The 10465-nt window shown below is 36.6% G+C and overlaps 1 non-coding gene across 1 annotated transcript; it reads right to left on the bottom strand.

Moving 5' to 3' along the window:
* Positions 1 to 8290: 8290 nt before the first annotated feature.
* LOC127088907 (small nucleolar RNA R71) lies at positions 8291 to 8397 on the bottom strand. Its single transcript, XR_007790711.1, has one exon. It is a non-coding gene; the product is annotated as a small nucleolar RNA R71 (small nucleolar RNA).
* Between the last annotated feature and the right edge of the window lie 2068 nt (positions 8398 to 10465).

Genomic DNA, 10465 nt, shown 5'->3' with positions numbered 1-10465 from the left:
ATAACGTAACATAACTTGCCTCGACCAAATCTATTCACATAAAAGGACTAGATCAGATCACTACTAATGGCCAAGTCGAGAAGACCAGCATATGACCAAACACAACTCACTTTTGATGAGTATCTGTCATACCACAAATTCATCATACCTCCTATACAACTTCCATGGCCCTAATGCATGAGCATACATTCCCCGTTTCATCACCTCATTTGAATTTGCATTCATAACAAGAGAGCATACTATATGGGCTTAAGGTATGATATTCATATCCGAGGACCACTAAGATATCTTGATCATGTTGGGATGTGCCTAATCCACCATAAAGCCTAATTTTCATCTTCAAGCACTCCTTGACCTTGTGAGATTGCATAACTCACCCCATTAACTTCTAAAACCCTAATTGGAGGGTGAATCTTGATTGTAAGCATTGTTTATTCATCTGGTCATCCATGGGACTCAACCCTAATTCTATGATCCTCTGTGACTTGTCCAAGTTATCATTTAACTTTGTGTTTTGTACTTTGACATTGGCCTTGAAGGAAATCATAATCCTTAACCTTGGATATGATTTAACCTTATAAACCTACATCATGATACCTCATGCACACCTAAACCCTAGTTATGGGTGCTCACTATTGGTGGTTCATCTGATATTTTCTTGAGGCTTGAAACACTAACTTAGGAGGTCTTGCCTTGGGGATTTCTTGTTGCTTATTGCTTGTACACTGGGACCTAGTTGTTCCCTAATACTTCTATACTTTGATTTGATAACTGAAATCTTACTTCATTGAGTTTGTACTTGGTCATTTCATCATGCATTTGCCATTAATCATTTGCCTAAGGCCCCTTGCTTAGTTGTTTGATCTTGGTCTATACAAGTTTGCTTGTGACCCATAGTTGGTGATGCATTTCATTGGTCATTTCTTGTTGCATTAGTCCATGATCCATTGGTTCATTTACATTCATTCAAGTTCTTTCCATTCATCATTCATACAAGGAGTGCAAAAGATCAACTTTGGTTAACAATTAACTTTTTGGTCAACTTTGACCAAAGTCAACACGTCCTTTTAAAGATCCCATTTTAATTCAATATTCATACATACATTCATTTTAAGATCATTCCTTGCATAAGCATATCATTCATAAAATAATATTTTAAAAAAATCAACTTTGGTCAACAACTTACTTTTTGTCAACTTTGACCAAAATCAACACACATTTTTCTAAAGAAATAAACTTCATTCATTTCATGTATATTTCATACAAACACTTCATACATGGCAAATATAGAAATTTGATTTAAATCTTGAATCATAGATTGCATTTGATTAAAAGTTCTTTATATAAGCACGGTTTCCATTTTTTTGAATGATACATGCATACTACATGGACCATCATTATAATATGTTGCATTCCATCCTATATTTTAATTACATGGAATTACAATACTTAGCAAAATAAAGAGAGTCTTGGCAACCCTATTAATTACATGCTCCACCCACTTCCATCTTTTCACTTTGCCCCAAGTTTCCACAACAGCTACATCAATGCATAACAAGATATCCACATCCAATCACTCATAACATACATGCACCTTACAACCAATGCAACATATATCATACAACAACAGCATGCCTAAAACAAGAGATGCAATGCATATAAACATAAGCCATGTACCATTCAATCTCAACCAATCTGCAAATGTTATCATACATAAACTCTGCACCAAGTGAATCACCAATCAAACAATTATCCTGCAGGAAGTCAGCAGGGCAAGGCAGCCTGCATCACCATTTGAACATTGCAACCAAGTATGCAGCAAATAATAGTAGGCCTGCAACAAAATCACCACAAGTCATAGCTGCAGCAGATAACTCACCTCATACAAGGTATTCCACACCAAAACTCACAATAATTCCCTATAGCACATCAATCCACGACATGCCAAAACACACATAACAACAATCCAAACCTTTCCATAGTATCATCAAACACATCAAAATAAACCTACAGCAACACAATGCACAATCCACGCAAACCATGGCATCACATGAATACACCTACATCCTACATAATAGCAACAAAATAATAAGCTAGGCAAGAAAAGTAAACCAGCAAAATGCCAAAAAAACAAGTTTCACCATTTACTTTTTCATTGAAGTAAAAAGATAACATTTCTAAAACAAGACAAAACATACATTCAAGTACAAGGTTGCAGAAACTTTTCAGAATAACAACACACATTGGAGCAAACATATTCTGCAATTCCAATTCCATGACTCCATCCCCCTTTGGCATTAATCAACAATCACTATAAACCCTAATATTTCCCACTATAAAAAGGCATGGTTCAGAACAAGCAGTGAGTTGAACACTAACATATGAAAAAACCCAAAATAGTTTCGAGCTCCCTCAACCTCTCACTTTCATTCACTCATTTTGAATCCAGAAGAAACGAAAAGCAAGTAAGAAAGAAGAAAGCTTACTCGTTTTTGTTGCTTTTCTGATTGTCTTCTCCAGCGAGGTAGAGACCCAAACTCTCTGTTTGACCATATTATCGTTATCACCACGTATATCTTGCATCAGGGAGTCAAAGCCCTCTAGTTTGAGGCTTTAGCTCCCTCTCATGGCCATTTAATTTTTCTTTCCATTTTTAGGGTTCATAAGTTTTCTCTTTGATTTATCTTTATGCTTAGAAATTAGGTTTGATGATATTGTTTTTAGGACTCAAGGGAACAAAATGACGAGGTTGGTGAGCTTGGTGACACGATTTGAGCTCTGGAGTGTGTAAGACCTCAATTTTGACCCTAAGATCCCTCGTGATATCTCATCATATGCATTGGCATTGAGATCACACCTTGGCATCCTCCTTACCCCTTATTCATTGGGTTTGCAGTGGGAGAGATCATCAAGCACATTTGGTTGTATCATACTTCATTTTTCTTTGTTTACTAACCAAAATACCAAAAAATATGCCAATGTATAGTTTTTTGCTTTTGTAGGTAGTTTGTATGCTCACCTATGCTCTATCAAGCTCATATCTAGGGTTTAATACCCTCAATGCAAGGAGTGCAATCAATAAATGGTTCACATTGGCTCTAAGCATCATATATGGATCCCCATGGTCTTCACATATCATTTTGATCAAGAATTCAGCAAGAGTGTGGAGTTTGTTTGCCTTGGAAGCCCTAGTTCTCTAGGTGTCTTGTGTAACTTCTTCAATAAGTTTCTTCAACAATTGATCAAATATTTTAATGTATACTTCACATTACATCATCTTATGCATATATGATCCTCCATAAGTCCCAAAGATCAAGAGAATATCAAGCTAGCAAGATGGTTCATGGTGGTTGACCAGAGAAAGTCAACTATTCAAAACTCGGATTCCCTAGACCCTATATCCTACAATTTTTGTCATATGAAAATGATTCCAAGAGAAACATTACTCAAAATAACATTCCAAATAACTTTCATGTTGAAGTCTAGAACTATTTTTGCTTGGAAAGTCATTTTTTATGGTGAAAGATTATAGGTCATTTTGTCTGAACCCTGGTTTTGAGGACAACTTCCCAAGACCATAACTTGTTCAATTTTTATGATATGAAATCCATTAAATTTCCATGATCAAACTCAAGATTTTTAATTAAACTTTTATGTTTGGAGGAAGTGAAAATTCAACTTTCAAATGTATGTGCCAAGAGGAAACATTATAGGTCATTTTGGGCCAATACCATTGAACAAGTGATAATCCTCAACTTCTAAAATGCATAAATCCTTCATGCCAAATTCAAATGTGGTCAAATTTGTGACCAAATTGAAGAGGTTTGAAAGATATACAACTTTTATGAATAAACCTTTCTTATTTGAAGTCCATAGAAAAAGTTGTTCAAGGTGGAAAAAGTGAACATTTGACTTGGGACTTAGAAAATTTTCAAATATGTTTGATTTCCCAAACTTCCACCTCAAAATTCATCATGATACAAGCTTCAAATGAAAAAGTGTTCAACATGAAAGTTGTTCCCTTTACCTCACCTTTCTAAAAAGTCAAATATCATCTCATTTGGCCAAAGAATGAAGGACTTGCGAATGGGTGTAAGTTGAAGGACCATTTGGATGCTATCCACTTCCACTTTTCATACACGATTGCATAGCTTTGTAACATGGTTTCAGCATGATTCACATTCAATTATGGGCCTAATTGCATCACTTGATGGGCCTATCACACGCCCATGTAAGCATGCAAAGAGAATTTTTAAATTTTGCCAAAATTGGAAGTGTGTGGAAATCAATCTCATGGCTATAAATAAGACCCTCATTGCTCAGAGTTAAGGACCTCATGCCCAAGATTTGAACCTGCAACCCCAAACCCTCACCATTTAAGGATAAGCTTGAAGATTTTCTTTGAAAATCGAGTTTCAATTCTCCATCTCTTTTAAGATTGAAACTCCAAGAGTCCATATCTTTCATTGATCCTAATCACTTCCAACAATCATCTGAAGCAAGGCCAAGTATAATTAAAAGCAAGATCGTGTCAATCTGAAGCTCCATTGAAGGTGAATTTTCAGAATTTTCATCTCTTCGATTCTCCCTCAATTCTTCACCATTCTTGTTGATTTTTGGTTGTCTTAAGTCTTATCAATGTAGGCAAGAAGATTGAGTTGCTTTGAGGTTAAATCGAAGCAACTCAGTTCATGATCCTCAAAATTCAAATCCCTATATCTTTTTATATACTTAGAATTGGAGAAAATTGAGGCCAGATTCGTGCTCCTAAGCATTTTTCCTTCAAATTAGTGTATTCACTTTTCATTTTCTATTGAGTTGAGCTTGGACCAGACCGGTGGTGCTCACCGGAGAAGATGACCGGAGCTACGGCTCCGGTGGTGCGCTGGAACAATCCAGGCTATCTGATTTGGCTCTCACGTTTTAATCTCATCCATCCAATTTGATTACCACGCGTGTGGCATAGTTGACTGAGGCATTGGTGGAATGTGCATGCTTGGCCATCAGATCTGCCACCTCAATTAATGAGGGAGATCGGATGGCCCTTGTGTTTTTTATTTATATTTTATTTTTTGATTTTTCATTTAATCCTTTTATTTTTATTAATTCATATTAATTTCATTTTTAATCCAAAAAATATGGGGCTTTCACCAAAAATCTTTAAATATTTTCCTCTTTCATTTTCTGAATCAAAATTAATTTTTGGATTAATTTTGATATTTTTCATGATTTAATTATTTTTGTGCATATTTTTAATTGTTTAAAAATACTTCAGACTTTTCAAAAATTAGGAATTTATTTTTCTAAGGTCCTTTGACCTTGTTTGACCTAGGATAAATTTCTTGGCCATTTCTTTGGTGTTTTGAAGAGGTTTTAGGTTTTTGGTCAAACATAATTAAATTTAAATGCATTTTAATTTGATTTTTAATTAATTAATTGTGTATATATTATGTTGAGCCATTCTTATTGACTTATGAAGTTTGACTATGTGTTTTGGCCTTGGTCAAGGTTGATTTGACTTTTATTGGATTAAAATCATTGGATTTAGGGGATTGATGAAATATACATTTCATCTCCCAAAATGAATGAATGATTTTAATTTGATAAAATTCCTCCCATGACCAATTTGTGTTTCTCTCATCTCCCTTCCCTCTTCATTTTCAATCCCATTTTATCCCATCCCTTTCATTGACCAATGAAGTCTCAATATCCTAAGGCTAATTGGTTCATCAATAACTATGTGTTAGATGAACCAATACAAGTATGGATGAGATTAAGTCCATCGTTTGATCTTTTTTTCTTTTTGAGTGTGGTATGTTTTAGGAGTATGGTTCATTATACCATATCTCTAACATGCATTAACACCAAAAAAATTATTGCCCGACCTTAGATAGTTGTGACTTTTACATAAGTCCAATTACGATTGCTTAACATAACGCTAAATTTTGACCCAAAGACAGAGCATTCTAGTAAGTGAGATTGTAAGTCTCCCCCCTTTCATGGTATCATGTGTAAACTTGACCTTTTTTCCTTCCTTTGAAAGATGCCTTGGTTCAAGAATCCATGCTTGTGAATAGAGGGTTGAGTGTTCTCCAAAGAATGACTTAATCAATTGAAAAGAAAAACAGTACTAACATCTAATCAACTAACATTTGACTAACCTTTATTAGTCTTGCTTTTAATTTCAAGGCATTTACCTTATGCCATTTAAATTTAAGTCATTTGCCATTTACATATCATTTAACTTGTTTATGTTTATGTCATTTTCACTTTGCTCACTTGAGCCATATATTGTGGTTGCATATAATTGTTTGTATATTTTGTTTGTGTTTATGGTCTTAGGATCTTAAAATACTTAATAAACAACAAAAGACCCTAAAAAATGTTTGTGTAGACTGTTGGGTTGATCTGAGCTTTTGGACTTAGAATTCGGCAACATTCCTGATAACGCAAAAATACATCGTATATATGCCTTGATTTACACTAAAAAATTGTACCACTTTCATTTATATTCTGATTATTCCGCAAGTGTTCGAGTTATTTTTGCAGGTATTTCAATCCCCATGCTTAAATGAGCAAAGTATAAAAAAGGAAGGAAAAGAAGAAGAAACAGAAGAGAAAGCATCAAAAAAATAGAAGAAACAGAGAATACAAACTTTGTGAATGTGACGACCGTCACAAAACATGTCACGACCATCACGCCCAGCCTGTCACGACCGTCACAGGCCCATCTCAAACGTCACGTGACCAAAATCAGCGCTTTGAAACTATCAACATGCCCTTAATTCTCGTTCCTTGGCCACTTTCCCGTGGATTCCTCACTCAACCAAGTCATCCTTGTTTCTCTCAACTGCCATGACTTAATAGGGGATATAAAAGGATGGAAGTCGGAAACCTACGGGGACACTTAATTTTTCTCTCTGAAGCCAACTTTGAAGACCTTTTTCTCTCTGCATTTTTTCACATCAATTTTATTTTGTCTTTTATTTTTCTTCAGTAACATTGTTTTATTTTACCGTTCAGAGCTTTGATTTTCCCTTCTTCCTTTCCGCTTTTCATTTAGCCAAAGTAGTAGTTTCCTACACTGGGGAACTACTACAATTTATTTAATTTAGTTTAAGCTATTATTTCGAAGAGGCAGAATCCTACCGACCTGTGGAGGACTGCTCGAGTACTTCAAGATTCGGCGTATTCTATTAATCCAATTTTCAGGTTTTTATTAAATTGTTATTGCTTTATTAATATTGTAATCATGTTTGCTTTATTGTTGATTTGTTTATGCTCGTCTGTGTTTGCGTTGTTTAACATGTCCGACTATACTACCGGTTTCGGTATGAAACAATTTAATTAGACGAGATTTAATAATAATCGGTGTAAAACTTCTTTCCTCAAACAATCTTTTTGGCTGTGGTTTTTAATTTAAATTTAATTAACTTTGTCACAAGAGTGAGAATCTATTTAATACGATTTTGCCACGAGAGTAGGAAATTAACTAAGGTGAGAACCGACAACCGCGAGAGAGTGAGGGTCGAACTGGATAGTAAAAATCATTCCCTTAGCTAAACATAGTAACATCGGTAGAATTAGTTTGACCATCGATCCTTGTGGGTTCAATATCTTTTAAAACTAAAACGACTGGATTGTGCACTTGTCGGGGACCTGATTTAGTCAAATAGTGTGATTCTTTCGTTGCACAATATAGACTAAGGTAAAAACTAATCTCCTTTCCCTTATTTCCCCCGATTGTATGCCAAGTACTCGCTCACAAGGCGATAACTTAGCCCCACCAATTGCAGAATTAGAGCGTTTCTTATATTTAAGACGCCGTATACTAGAGTACCAACAAAGGTATAATATTCCCGATATCTTCTTTCCTACTGTTGAACCAGTTGAAAAACCAACCATGGTTGTAGTAGATCCACATAATCGTCCTCTTAAGTTCTACGCTACCCCGTCCCAACAAGAACCTCACAGCAGCATTGTTGCCCCTGCTATCAATCGAAACGATTTCAAGCTGAAACCCTTATTATTATCAGCCGTTCAACAACATCAATTTGCTGTAAATCCTATGGACAACCCTAATGAACATTTGACCAAGTTTGTGCAGTACGCAAACACTATGAAAGAGAATGGTGTATCTCAAGATGCGATAAGACTACGCCTCTTTCCTTTCTCTATAAGAGACAGAGCTTGGGCTTGGTTGCAATCCTTGCCATCCAACTCAGTTACAACATGGGAAGAACTGAAGAACGTTTTCTTATCCCAATATTTTCCACCAAGCAAAACTGTTATGCTGAGAGCTCAAATCAATGGATTTCGACAAAAGGATATAGAATCTCTCTACGATGCGTGGGAGAGATATAAATACATTATGAGAATATGTCCACATCACGGTCTCAAAGACTGGGTGATCATTCACACATTTTACAATGGGCTTATGTATAACACAAGACTGACAGTAGACGTTGCCGCGGGCGGTGCACTTATGGACAAGCCATACAATGAAGCCTATCAACTCACTGAAAACATGGCCCAAAACCATTACCAATGGGGAGGTGAAAGAACTCCAGTAGAAAAAAATAGTGGAATGTACGAAATCAGTAGCCTTGACCATGTTCATGCAAAGGTAGATGCCCTTGTTCAAAAGTTAGACAACTTGACCATACCACCCGCAGCCACCGTGGCTGCCGTGACTCCAAATTGTGAGTTATGTGGGACTCCTGGACACACTGCACCAGAATGTCAGATATTAGCAAGAGTCCCAACCGATCAAGTGAATTACGCACAAGGAAATCCTTATTCGAATACCTACAACCCAGGTTGGAAAAATCATCCTAACTTTTCGTATAAGAATAACAACGTCCTGTATGCACCTGGCCAAGCACCCGCTGTTCCACTTGGATATCAAAAGCCAGCTAATAATGCTCCTAACATGCCTAAGAAGTCCAACCTTGAACTAATGATGGAATGCTTCATAGCTACCCAAGCTCAAACAAACAAAGACTTCTTGAACCAAAACATACATACTAGTGAGCAACTTAAACAATTAGCGAGCGAAGTAGACGCCTTAGCCACCCACAACAAAATGCTTAAAACACAGATTTCACAAGTGGCTCAATAACAAGCATCTACTGCTACTCCCGCTGGCACATTTCCTGGACAGCCGCAACCTAATCCAAAAGGACATGCAAATGCCGTTATACTGAGAAGTGGAAAAGAACTAGACGGACCCGTAGATCCAAGACTCCAAAATCCTGCCATGTACCAAAAACCAGACAAAACCAGAACTGAGGAGGTAAGTAAACCGAAGGAGAAGGAAGATAATACCCGACAGGCCGAAGAGAAAGAAAAACCTTATGTGCCTCCACCGCCTTATAAACCACCCATTCTGTATCCTCAAAGACTCGCAAATTCTAAAACTGTAGGGCAATTTAGGAAATTTGTTGAACTTCTGAAGCAACTAAACATTACAATTCCCTTTACAGAAGCCATTACACAAATGCCCTCATATGCCAAATTTCTTAAGGAGATCCTATCCAATAAGAAAAAGATCGAGGATAATTAAACAGTTACACTTACTGCTGAGTGTAGCGTAATAATCCAAAATAACATGCCTCCCAAACTGAAAGACCCAGGTAGTTTCTTCATACCCTGTGTCATTGGAAAATTCGTCATAGACAAAGCTCTATGCGACCTATGAGCCAACATTAGTGTAATGCCCTTAACCATCTGTAAAAGGCTCAACATGGGAGAACTAAGATCAACCAAGATGTTTGTTCAATTAGCTGACCGCTCAATCAAATATCCTGTTGGTATACTAGAGAATGTCCCAGTACGTGTAGGACAATTCTACATTCCTACAGACTTCATAATCATGGACATCAAAGAAGATGCCAGTACACCTATTATATTAGGAAGGCCATTCTTAGCCACCGCCAGAGCCATAATAGACGTGAAAAGAGGTAAGATAACATTCGAAGTTGGAGAAGAAAAGGTTGAATTCATCTTGACACAATTCTTACAAGCGCCAGCTATAGACGATACATGTTATCTACTTGATGTCATAGACGAGTGCGTAAGAGAGATGGAGATGCAAGAAACCACATATTTCGATATAATGAAATCCCTCAAATATTTGAAGATGATAATTGGCGTGAACCATACCAAAATGACAGTCTAAGCGAATGCTTAGCACTTACACCCAACCACATGCCATGCCCGAAGAAACCAGACTTGGAATTATAAACACTACCAAAGAACCTAAGATACGAATTCCTAGACACTGAACTCAAAAGACCAGTAATAGTCAATGTTGACTTGGAACAGATGGAAACTGAAAAGTTACTAGATGTCTTAAGAAAATATCCAACTGCGTTAGGCTACAACATCGCTGACCTAAAAGGAATAAGTCATTCTATCTGTATGCATCGCATTATGCTAGAGGAAGATTGTAAAACCTCTAGAG

This window comes from Lathyrus oleraceus, chromosome 5, assembly GCF_024323335.1.
Source record: "Lathyrus oleraceus cultivar Zhongwan6 chromosome 5, CAAS_Psat_ZW6_1.0, whole genome shotgun sequence".
NCBI classification, from domain to species: domain Eukaryota; kingdom Viridiplantae; phylum Streptophyta; class Magnoliopsida; order Fabales; family Fabaceae; genus Lathyrus; species Lathyrus oleraceus.
This window is presented reverse-complemented; position numbering and strand designations above follow the sequence as displayed.